Source organism: Triticum urartu, chromosome 2A (assembly GCF_056163025.1).
Source record: "Triticum urartu cultivar PI428250 chromosome 2A, HENAU_Tu73, whole genome shotgun sequence".
Classification (NCBI taxonomy): Eukaryota; Viridiplantae; Streptophyta; class Magnoliopsida; order Poales; family Poaceae; genus Triticum; species Triticum urartu.
Window position 1 is genome coordinate 203,079,233 of NC_141874.1, and position 12,394 is coordinate 203,091,626.

Here is a 12,394-nt window from a genome sequence, read left to right on the forward strand (position 1 = left end):
ACGATGGCGATCTTGTCAACGCCGCTTGCCACCGCACGCCGCTGGCTGCACAGCCTCCCGCCGCGTACGCCTGGAATGGCCCCAGAGCGACACGTTGGTGGATGTGCTGGAGCGCGGGCCCAGGGAGGTGGCTTGCCGCGGCAAGCGCCTTGCCGCTGTCGTTGTCTTGTCGCGTCCGGGAGCTTGTCGCTCACCGGGCCTTGCCGGGGCGCGTGGTGCGCCGCGGCAAGTTCCTTGCAATGCCTTGGGTGGCCTTCCCGGCAAGCTCCTCTTGCCGGGGTCTTGGGATGCTTTCGTTAGCCTTCCCGGCAAGCTCCTCTTGCCGGGGTCTTGTCTTCTTGGCTTGGATACTTTGTTCTTGAATGGCTCCAAAGGAACCACGGAGGACCTTGGCGGTCACCCGGCAAGCCTTGCCGCGGGATGCTGCGACTGCCCGTGCACAAGTTCGGGATACTAGGGTACCCCTACTCTAGTACACCGACAGGAGCCCCCGGGCCTGGGCCATACACGGTGCCGAGCGCTGTTGGGCCAGGCCCAAAACAGGGCACAGGCACGCGCGGCCTAGGTTACGCCGTATCTTACTCCGTATCCACCGCGCCCTCCCCGAACGGCACGCGTTGAATGCGGCGTCGTGGGCGAGATCGTGGGTGGTTATTTTATTCGGAAATGCGGAACATCCGCCCCCTCCCTCTTTATAAGCAGGGGAAACGGGGGCAGTTCGCACATTCGCCCGTTGCTGTTTCCAATCTCAGAAATCTCCGCCGCTCCCTCGCCTTCCCAGAACAGAGAGAGAGAGAGCAGCGCCCCGCCCCCCATCGCCGCCAGCATCACCAACGCCGTCGACCTCCTCCACTGCTTCCACCATGGCTCGAAAAGCCGACAAGGGGAAGGCCGTGAAGTAGACCGAGGCGCGGCGGCTCGCGGCGCTGCGGAAGGAGCGGGCAGTTTTCCCCCCCAAGCTTGCCGCGAAGGAGCTGAGGGAGAACTACTACCTCTTCTGGTCGGCGGAGACACGAGCGCATCCACGCACAAAGGTACTCCCCGCCGTCGCTTGGAAGAAGGCCCTGAATGGATACCCCTTTTTTGCTATGTTCTTCTACTGCGGGCTCTGCCCGCCTTTCTCTGATTTCTTCTGCGACATTATGAATACCTATGGATTCCATCTCCTTGACTTCACCCCCAATGCCGTCCTGACCATGGCAGTTTTCGCACATCTCTGCGAAAACTTTGTCGGAGTCCTTCCCAACGTAGCCCTCTTCCGCCATTTCTTCATATCCCGAGTAGAGAGAGGAGAGCCTCTATCCGGCGGGATTGCCTGGATCTCAAGGGCAGGCAAGAAGGAAACCTATCTGGAGGGAGAGTTCCGCGGCAAGTGGGAGGAGTGGAGAGCAGATTAGTGCTGGATTGACGAGGAGAATCCGCAGCCATTCACCACCCGGCGCCAAACCCCCAGTAGCACGCGGCAGCGATTGGAGCGACGTGGCCCCGAAAGACGACAGGCTGAGGATTGCCGTCACCAGGATCTTGCGCCTCTGGCTTGCCGGGCTTACTGTTGGCGCTGTTGGCGCAGACTTCCTTCGCCGCCGCATCGCCCCCCTGCAGGAACGGGGGAGGCCCACTTGGGAATTCAAGAACGCGGCAGACATTATGAGGCTGCGGCCGGGCCTCAACTACAACTTCACAGTCCTGGAGCTCAACGCAATGCTGCAGGAGCTGTTCAAATATGACCCCCAACATCCCAAGGTGTTCAGGTTGCCGGGGGGCATCGTCCCGTTGTGCAACAATTTCGCGCTCGACCGCATCCGTGCAATGATGCCGGAGTGCAACTCGCACGGGATTGTGCCAACTTGGCAGGAGCCTGCCGACGAGGTCGTGCAGCAGTTCTTCGACGACTTGGTGGAAGTGCCAGTCTGCCCCGACGAGAAGGACGGCCTCACCCGCGACACCACGGATGCGGAGTTGGCGCTCATCGCCACTAGGCTGGAGGAGGCAGCGGCAGCCGCAGCCGCGGGCGAGTTCGGATTCACTGTGGAGGAGGCTGATGCAGCGGAAGCGGCAAGCCGTGCCGAGCGAGGGGAGCCCGCCGGCAAGAAGGAGCTTGCCAAACGTGACGCCGAGCCGAGCGAGCCCGCCAAGGACACGAGCAGCTCGTTGGAAATCAACTCTTCTTCCTCCTCATCTTCGAGCAGCTTGCCGCAAGCAGAGCCTCCGTCCCCGCCAAGAAGGCGTCTCCGCAAGGCCGGTGACGTGGCGGAGCGGCAAGCGGGTCAACAGTCGCCGCGCCGCGTGACACGCTCTACCGCGGTAAACACCGTTGCCGCGGGAGCGCCTCATGCTGCGACGGCAACTGGAGCGGAGTCTAGCCGGACCGCCGCTTCAGTCCCTGCCGCTACACACGCCGCGCCGACAGCCGGAGCTTGGTCGTCTCAGCCCACCGCCACCACTCCCGCCAAGTGGCCAAGGGAAGCTACCCCTCCACCTCCTCACGCCGGGCGCGCGCCGGACTTCGACTTCTCCGCGTTTAGCTCCGACGACGAAGAAGAAGAAGAGTAAGCTTCTTTTGCTGTTCTTATAGTTCTTCGATTCTTGTTGTTTTGTCTTGTTTCTCACTTGCTTTTCCCTGAACCTGTTCCTCTTCAGGACTCTGGCCCAAAGAGCGGCTAAGAGAGCTAAGGCCCCGGTGATCGTCATCGAGGACGAGCCCACTGCGACAGCAGGTGGCGCGCCCGAGACAACCTTGCCGGACCCGGCGACTTTTCTTCAGGGCAGCCCCCAGCGTAAGTGTATGATTTACTTTCTGCTGCGAGGCGCATTTGGGTACTTGTCTTTGCTGATATCGGCTTGTTGACTTGTGTAGGAGCCGAGCAGCCTCACCAGGAACCAAGGGAGAATCCCCCGACAAGGGAGAATTCTCCGGCAAGGGAGGGCTTCCCGGTAAGGGAGAAGTCTCCGGCAAGGGAGAAGTCTCCGGCAAGGGACAGCACCAGTGGCCCCCTGACGGCGGAGACCACAACTGCAGAACCTGGTGCAGGTACTCCTCTTGCTTCAAAACTTCCCTTGGGTTCTTCTTCTTCTGATCTTCTTGAGTTTTTGCTGGATTTTGTTTGACTCTTCCCCCTTTTCCGGCCGTCTGATCCATCCGCTGCGGAGCAGATGGAGATCGAGGTCGCCGCCAACGAAGCAGCCGGTGGTGGCGATGCCGCCGGCGCAGGGGCCGGCAAGGCTGTCGACGCGGCAACTGGCAAGGGATCTGGCGATCGTACTGACGGCCCAGAGGCCGCAGGAGCGCCAGGCGCTACGCCGACCGCCGACCCGTCCGCCAAAGCCGCAGCGCCAAGCTCCGGGGAGCCCCAGCCGGGCGTCTACTTGAAGGCCGGCGACGACGTCTTCATCAATCTTCCCTGGGCATCAAGCTCCAGAGCGCCGATCGAGGGGGAAATCTTCGATGGAGAAGTGCTTGCCTCCGCGGGGCTGACGCTGGTCAACGCGCCAAGCAGCAGCAGCAACGAGCCCGAAGAGGAGCGGCTGCTGCGGAAGTTGGTGTCGCTCTACCGCGCGCGACAGGCCAAGCTGGAGTCCCGCGAGGCACTTGTCACGAAGGCGGGAGCAGACATTGAAAAGCGCGCGGAAGAGCTCGGGGATTTCCACCGGGAAGCCCTCCGATCCCTGGCGGAGGAGCGGGAGCAGCTCGTTGAAGCGCGGAAGGCCTTTCTCCTCGAGAAGGCCGAAGCCGAAGAGCGCCAGCGACTTGCCGCTGTGAAGCTAGCCGCGGAGGAGGGCGAGCTGGCGCAGCGGAAGGTCAATCTTGACGCCCACGAGGAGGAGCTTGCCTCGCGCGAGGAGAAGTTCGGCGGAGCCCTCAAACAAGCGGAGGACGCTACCGCCGCCGCCGAGGCCGCCAAGGAGGAGTTGAAGACGAAGGTGGCGCGGCTGGAGGCCGATCTCTCCGAGAAGGGCAAGGAGCTCAGCACCGCCAAGGTCTCCAACGTGGATCTTGAGTTGAAGCTAACCACTTTGACCAAGACTCTGGACAGCGCCAAGAAGCGGGAGGCGGCCTTGAAGGAGGAAATCAAGGCCGACAAGGCGCTGCTGGAGAGTGCTGCCACCGCCCAGAACGCCTTCAGGGAGACCGTGACGCACTGGACGGAGAGCCTTGTGAACGCCGCCACAGAAATCGACAAGGAGCTGGCGCAACTGGGGATGGAGGATCTCGGGTATCCCTCCGACGATAACCTCCAACCCAGCGCCAAGCTCATTCTGTTCTTCATGGGCGTGGCGACGGCCCTTCAGCGACTCCGGGAGAGGATCCCCAAGCAACTGGCTGACGAGTCGCGCAGGGTCTGCGCAGGGGCCCTCCAGAAAGTGCTGATGAAGGTGGCCTTCCGCAATCCGGGCCTCCGCCTCACCAACATCCTCAGGACCTTGCCGCCAGAAGCTGACCTGGAGGAGCTCAAAGCCCTTGTTGCACCCATTGTGGCAAGGTGAGCGGGATCAAGAGGGTTGAAGGCGATCGCGTAGATTAGGCCGCCCATTTCTTCTTCCCTTGCCGCTGTTTATCTTGTCATGAAAACAATCTATTAGAGCTGCGACAAGCTGTCTTTGTAAAATAACTTTATTCTGGGTATTATTTGCAATGTTATTCCCTTTACTTGACTCTTTGCTTTGTATGCTTTTACCCTACGCTTTTAGGGAATTTGCCGGTGTAGGCACCAGAGCCGCGAGCGCTGAGTGCGGAACGTCGGCAACCTGCTGGCGGTGCCGCTACCGGCAAGAAACCTTGTCGCGACTAGTTGCAGCTCACTTAAGTTGTCGAGCGGACTCGAAACAAAGTAAGGGCGCTAGCAGCTCACTTAATTTGTTGAGCGGACTCGAAACAAAGTAAGGGCGCTAGCAGCTCACTTAAGTTGTTGAGCGGACTCAAAACAAAGTAAGGGCGCAACTAGCTACGAGTTGGTTCCTCCGCGCACAGGTTTTCCATACAAAGTGCGGTCGTTCAAGGGAGATAACTTTAAAAATTAAAAAATTTGATTGCTCAAACTTTGGCAACTTAGCTTTTCTGTTGTTTGCTCCCCGGCAAGGCGAAACTTTCTTGAACGACGCCTGGTCCATACCATCATCTTCTCCTCTCCCCCCCCCCCCCCCCGGCAAACTTGTGGGCGAGGGGAACCTTCCTTTCAAAAGAAACAAGAGACAATACAGATATAGAGCTTTACGGCTTGTTATTGCTTACCGTGGAGTAGGTGCTGCACAAAGTGTCAGATCATATATGCCAAAAAATAGAAAGCATAAAATCGACAAAATGCGCAGGGCACATGAGCTTTATTTATGCACGGGTTCTGCGCCCGGCTTTGTACAAAGGATTACATGCAACAGCGGCAAGACTAGTACAAAAGGTGGTTGCCGGAACAGGTTCCGGCAACCGCGCCTTACGGGTAAAACTTACAGAGATGTTCAATATTCCAGGAGTTGCTCACCGGAATTCCATCTTCGGTCTCAAGGCGGACAGCGCCAGGCCTAGTGACTCGTTTCACCCGGTAAGGGCCTTCCCACTTCGGCGTCAACTTGTTGGAATTCTTGGCGGACTGAACGCGCCGAAGAACAAGGTCGCCTTCCTCGAGACTTCTGGCATTAACTTTGCGGCTATGGTAGCGGCGCAAAGCTTGCTGGTAGCGAGCAGCTCGCACAGCAGCTTGAAGACGGTCTTCCTCAAGGAGCAGCGCGTCATCTTGTCGCAGCTGCTCTTGCTCAAGCTCATCATAAGCGAGCACTCGAGGTGACCCGTATACGAGTTCCGTGGGGATAACTGCCTCTGCTCCATAGACTAGAGCGAAAGGTGTCTGGCCAGTGGCTCGATTTGGTGTCGTCCTGATCGACCAAAGAACCACCGGCAACTCTTCGATCCAGTTTCTTCCGCACTTGTGCAGCCTGTCGAAAGTTCTGGTCTTGAGCCCGCGCAGCACTTCAGCATTTGCCCTCTCCGCTTGACCGTTGCTTCTCGGGTGAGCAACAGAAGCGAAGCAGACCTTGGCGCCAAGATCTTGGACGTACTGCATGAAGGTGCGGCTCGTGAATTGTGTACCGTTGTCGGTGATTATCCTGTTAGGGATCCCGAAGCGGCAAACAATCGACCTGAAGAACTTGACGGCTGACTGTGCGGTCACCTTCCTCACTGGTTCCACTTCCGGCCACTTTGTGAACTTGTCTATTGCAACGTACAAGTACTCAAAGCCCCCGACAGCTCGGGGAAAGGGGCCGAGGATGTCGAGCCCCCAGACCGAAAATGTCCAGGATAAAGGGATCGTCTAGAGAGCTTGAGCTGGTTGGTGTATCTGCTTGGAATGGAACTGGCACGCTTCACACTTGGTTACTTGTGCAGTTGCATCCTGGAGGGCTGTTGACCAGAAGAAACCTTGCCGGAATGCTTTGCCGACAAGTGCTCTTGCGCCAATGTGGTGACCACATATGCCTCCATGTATCTCTGCCAACAGCTTTTGTCCATCTTCCCAGTGAATACACTTCAATTTCACACCGTTCAGTCTTCTTCTGTACAGTGTCTTGTCAACAAACTGGTACATACTTGACTGCCGGGCTATTCTTTCCGCTTCTTCTTGCTCTTCGGGAAGTTCTCATGTCTGAAGGAAACGGACAATCTGCTGCGCCCATGTTGGAGCTCGTGGCTCGACAACAAGGACTAAAGGCAAATCTGCCGCTGCGGGAACATTCGCTTCTACGGCAAGAACCTGTGGCTCTGGCGGAGCTTGACGTTCCCCGACAAGCTTGCCGGAGCAAAACTTGTCGGGAGCTTCTGCTTCAACGGAACAAACCCTAGGGCTTGCCGGAGCATCTTGCTCCTCAGCGCTCTTGGTGTTGTTCTCTGCTGCTGCGGGAACATCCGCTTCTACGGCGAGGAGCTGCGCCTCTGCCGGAGCTTGACGTTCCCCGACAAGCTTGCCGGAGCAAAACTTATCGGGAGCTTCTGCTTCAACGGAACAAACCCTAGGGCTTGCCGGAGCAAACTGCTCCTCAGCGCCTTCGGCGTTGATCTTAGGGACCTTCTTGGCGGCGGCTTCGGGAAGCTCTGTCGGCAAATAGTCACCAGAAATCAACTTCCTCTTCTTGCTCTGTCCAGTTGGTGGTGTTACGGACGGTTGAGTCAGCTTGAGCACAAAGATCCCTGGTTCCACAGGTAGCTTAAGTGCGGCGCACTTTGACAGGCCATCAGCAATGGCGTTCTGAGCTCTTGGAACATGTTCCATTTGTAGGCCGTCAAAGTGCTCTTCTAGCTTTCTCACTTCATCAACGTAAGCTTCCATCAACGGACTCTGATAATTCTTGTTTACTTGGCGGACGACAAGTTGTGAGTCACCCCTGACAATGAGCTTCTTGATCCCAAGGTCTCCTGCGATCCTGAGACCGGCAAGCAAGCCCTCATACTCTGCAGTATTGTTTGTTGCCTGCTCCTTGGGAAAGTGCATCTGGACTATGTACTTGAGGTGTTCTCCGGTGGGTGCGACAAGCAGCACGCCAGCGCCGGCGCCTTGCAGCGAAAAGGCACCATCAAAGTACATTAGCCACTCTTTGCTTGCTTCCTTGTCGGGGATGCTTGTTTCTGGAATTTCTTCATCTGGTGTTGGCGTCCATTCTGCTATGAATTCTGCCAATGCTCTACTTTGGATATTTGAAGTGCTCTCAAACTTGAGGCCAAAGCTTGACAGTTCTAGTGCCCACTCAACAATCCTGCCTGTCGCTTCTGGATTCTGTAATATCCTCTTCAGCGGAAAGCGAGTGCCAACTGTGATTTCGTGTGCTTGGAAGTAATGGCGCAGCTTTCTCGAGGCCATGAGGAGGCCGAAAAGCAATTTCTGCACACCAGAGTACCTTGACCTAGCCCCCTGTAGAAGGGAACTGACAAAGTAAACTGGGCGCTGCACCATTTTCTTCCGTATGTCCTCTCGTGTCTGCGCAGATCCATCTTTGTCGGGACCAGAGCTTGTCGGGGAAGCCCCCTGCTTGTCGCTGGATGTGCTTGCCGTGGTTGCAGGCTCGTCATCTGCCTCCCTCTCTGCTACTAACGCAGCACTAACCACTTGATTGGTTGCCACTATGTACAGCAGCAACTTCTCTTGTGGCTTAGGTGCGACAAGTATTGGAGGAGAGGACAGGTATCTCTTCAAGTCTTGCAGCGCAGCCTCCGCTTCCGGAGTCCATCTCATTGGGCCTGCCTTTTTCAATAATTTGAAAAACGGCAGGGCGCGCTCAGCAGACCGAGAGATAAACCTGCTGAGAGCAGCCACACAACCGGCAAGTCTTTGTACATCCTTGACGCGCTTGGGTGCTTCAATCTGCTCAATGGCCTTGATCTTGTCGGGATTGGCTTCAATTCCCCGCTAAGACACGAAGAACCCGAGAAGCTTGCCGGAAAGAACTCCAAACACACACTTCTCTGGGTTGAGCTTGAGGCTGATCTTGCGCATATTTGCAAAGGTTTCGTCTAAATCTTGAATCAGAGTTGCCCTGTCCTTGCTCTTGACCACTATATCATCCATGTAGGCTTCCACATTTCTGTGTATTTGCCGCTCAAGGGCGACATGGACCACTCTTGCAAATGTTGAACCAGCATTTTTTAATCCGAAAGGCATTCGTACGAAACAGTACGTGCCACATGGAGTAATAAATGAGGTCTTCTCCTCATCCTCTTCTGCCATGAAGATCTGATGATATCCTGAATATGCGTCAAGAAATGAAAGCAAATCACATCCGGCTGTGGATTCAACAATCTGGTCAATGCGCGGAAAAGGAAATGGGTCTTTGGGACAAGCTTTGTTAACATCGGTAAAATCGATACAAAGTCTCCATTTCCCGTTTGCCTTGCGCACGACTACAGGATTGGCCAACCACGTAGGATGGAGCACTCCTCTAACAAGGCCTGCTGCTTCCAATTTATTGATCTCTTCTGCAATAAACTCTTGGCGCTCCACTGCTTGTTTCCTAACTTTCTGCTTGACGGGCCACGCATGAGGACAAACGGCAAGGTGGTGCTCAATCACTTTCCTGGGAACACCGGGGATGTCAGACGGTTGCCACGCAAATACGTCGACATTCGCCCGCAGGAAAGCAACGAGCGCGCTTTCCTATTTAGGGTCGAGAGTGGCACTGATGGTGAAGGTACCACCAGTGCCGTCCTCCTTGGCGGACACCTTTTTCGTCTCTGGCGGAGCTGCCATCGTCTTCTTGCACTTGCCGGTGGAGCTCGATGGTGCGTTCTCGACGGCAGCGCAGCACTCCGAAGAGGTGCGCTTGCCGGAGTGGGCATCAGAACTCTTGCCGGACTTGGTCTTCTTCCCCCCGAGAGCTTCAGCGGCAAGTGACTCGCGCTCTGCTGCGGCTGCTGCTTCCCGGTAGATCTTATCGGCACAGATAAGAGCATCTTTCTTGTCGCCAGGGATAGAGATGACGCTTATCGGGCCTGGCATCTTCAGCATGTTATATGCGTAGTGAGAGGCTGCCATGAACTTGGCGAGTGCTGGACGGCCAAGTATCCCATTGTAAGGCAATGGAATATCGGCAACGTCAAATGTGACCCTCTCAGTCCTGAAGTTTAGCTCGCTGCCAAATGTTACGGGCAGCGTGACTTTCCCCTTCGGCTTGCTCCTTCCCGGGTTGATTCCTTGGAATGTGCCGGTCTCTTCGAGCTCGCTGTCAGGGATTTGGAGTTTCTGGAGTACAGCGGAGGAGATCAGGTTCAAGCCGGCCCCGCCGTCAACTAACATCTTGGTGACCTTGAGGTTGCGGATAGTTGGTGAAACCAACATCGGCAAGCACCCGACCGCAGTTGTGCGATCAGGGTGGTCCTCAATGTCAAAGATGATAGGCGTGCTGGACCATTTCAGAAGTTTGCGCGATTCGACAGGTGGTTCCGCTGCATTGACTTCCCGCACCCACTGCTTGAGTTGGTGGTGTGAAGTGTGCAGAGAAGCACCGCCATCAACGCACAAGACCTCTGTGGCTTTCTGAAACTCCTGCTCACTGGTCTCAACATCATCCATGTCTTCGTCGTCGTCGTCGTCTTCATCGTTGTCGCGGCCGCGGGGAGGTCTGTCTCCTTGCCGCTGCTTGGCCTTACCGCGGCGTCCTCCCCGGCCGGTGTGCTTCTTGCCGGATTCTCCAGCACCTCCTTGGGCCCTCTCCTTGTCACGTCGCTCGTACTCAGCCTTTTGCTGCTGGACAAGCTGCTCGACCTTCTTGCAGCTCTGGAGGTCATGGCCCTTGGTGCGGTGAATCTTGCAGTATTGCTTGTCGGAGCCGTCCTGCTTGTCGGCGACTGCCACAGCCTGGCAGTTGGTGCACGCGGCAATCTCCTTGCCGGAGCTACCAACTTTGGCCTTCTTGGCGCCACCTTCGTTGCCGGACTGCTCAACGACTAACACCTCTTTGCCTTTCTTCTTCCTGTTCCGCCGCTAGTTTTTCTTTGCCGGGGCAGCATCCTCACTGTCAGATCCTTCTGCTCCGGTCTTCTCTCCGGGGAGTTTCCTCCCTTCCTCAGCACGTGCACACTTGTCGGCCAGGGCATACAGCTCACTGACGTCTCTGATCCTGCGTATCGCCATCTCCTCCCGCATCCTGCGATTACGCACGTTCTGATGGAACGCGCTGATGACCGCGGCGGGGTGGACGTCTGGGATGTTATACTGTACACGGCTGAACCTCTGAATGTACTTGCGCAGGGGCTCTCCTTCCTTCTGGGCGAGCAGATGAAGGTCACTCTCTTGGCCAGGAGGTTTGTGGCCGCCTGTAAAGGCGCCGACAAACTGGTGGCATAGATCAGCCCAGGAAGATATGGAGTTGTCCGGCAAGTGCATGAGCCAGGACCTGACGTTGGGTTTGAGCACCAGCGGGAAGTAGTTGGCAAGGATCTTGTCGTCCCGCCCCCCGGCAGCCTGCACCGCGATGGTGTAGATGCTGAGGAACTCCGACGGATGCGTCTTGCCGTCGTACTTCTCTGGTACATCTGGTTTGAAATTCTTTGTGCTGGGCCACTGGACTTGCCGCAGCTCACGAGTAAACGCAGGGCAACCTACCGCGTACGGCAAGTCGCCTGGTTCCCCTGGTGCATGCATGTCAACAGAGGGCCCAGCGCGCTGGTCTGATTGACGTCGCGCTTCCCTTCGGCGCTCGATGCGAGTACAAGCGTCTTCTTGTTGTCGTTCTTGAAGAACTTGGCGCTGATCGCGACGAGCTCGCGGATCTGACGACGCGGTGGAGTCGCTGTCGAGGTGGATCCGGCGAGTCGGCGATCTCGGCCTTCGGGGCGGAGAGTGCACAGTAGTTGCACCCCCACCAGTCTTGTCGTCTATGGCTCGTGCCTGGCTGGCTTGCCGCGGCTGCGACGTGCTCGGTTGCCGTGGAGTGTCGCCGTTGGCGAAGCCGATGAGACTCTGGATGGTTGCCCTCCAATCGTCGATCTTGTCCGCCGTTGGAGGGTAGTCTAGGAGCAGCTGGGCTCGCGCCAAAGCTTCTGCTGCAGTGGCGGGCGGTGGTGGCGAACGGTGCGAAGAGCGGGATATGCTCGGACTTCTAATCACGTTAGAAGGAGCAATATCCTGTCCAGGCGACCGTGCGTCGCTCGTGCCAGCATGTTGGCGTGCATGGTGGTCCTGAGCGCTCCGAGATCCACCAGCCCGATCTTGGTCTAGCAAACGCATGGTACTGTGAGTACCATGACGCTGCCGGTCCCGCGCCTCTTGAGACAGGCGCGGTGCATGTACGGACGCCGAGGTCTTGGAGTGCGCCCAGTCATTGTGGGAGCCGGCTACGCCGCCGATGGGCAGCGCGGCCTCGCCCTTGGACCTGGCAGCACCGTGAGCTCCCTCGTCCACGCCCGTTCTTCTGCCGGCGCCCGCCCCATCGGCCGTTTGTCCCGGCGGTGGTGGGTAAGGCGCGGACGGAGCAGCCGCCTCCGAAACCTTCTTCTTCGGCGGCATGTTGATGAAGATGATGAAGATCTAGCTCGCGAGAACGCCGGATCTGGTTCACACAACTTCGACGCCCCTACCTGGCGCGCCAAAGATGCCGGGGTACTGATCCACGGGCACCTATGGGACCGGCGGACCGGGTCCCTTTCGGTTCAGCGGGGGCGGAGATCGTGCAAAGAGCGGATCGAGGCGATGCACGCGAGCGATTTACCCAGGTTCGGGCCGCACGGATGCGTAAAACCCTACTCCTGCTTTGTGGTTTGTATTGATTTCTTGCTCGGGAGCGCGGAGTGCTACAGTACACACCCGCAGCTAACAAGACCGAGCGTGAGAGTTCGAACTAGCTAACCCCCCTCCACGTTGCTCACGGGCCTCCTTTTATATGCTCAAGGGGTTACCGACAGGTGGCAACGGAGGTAAAG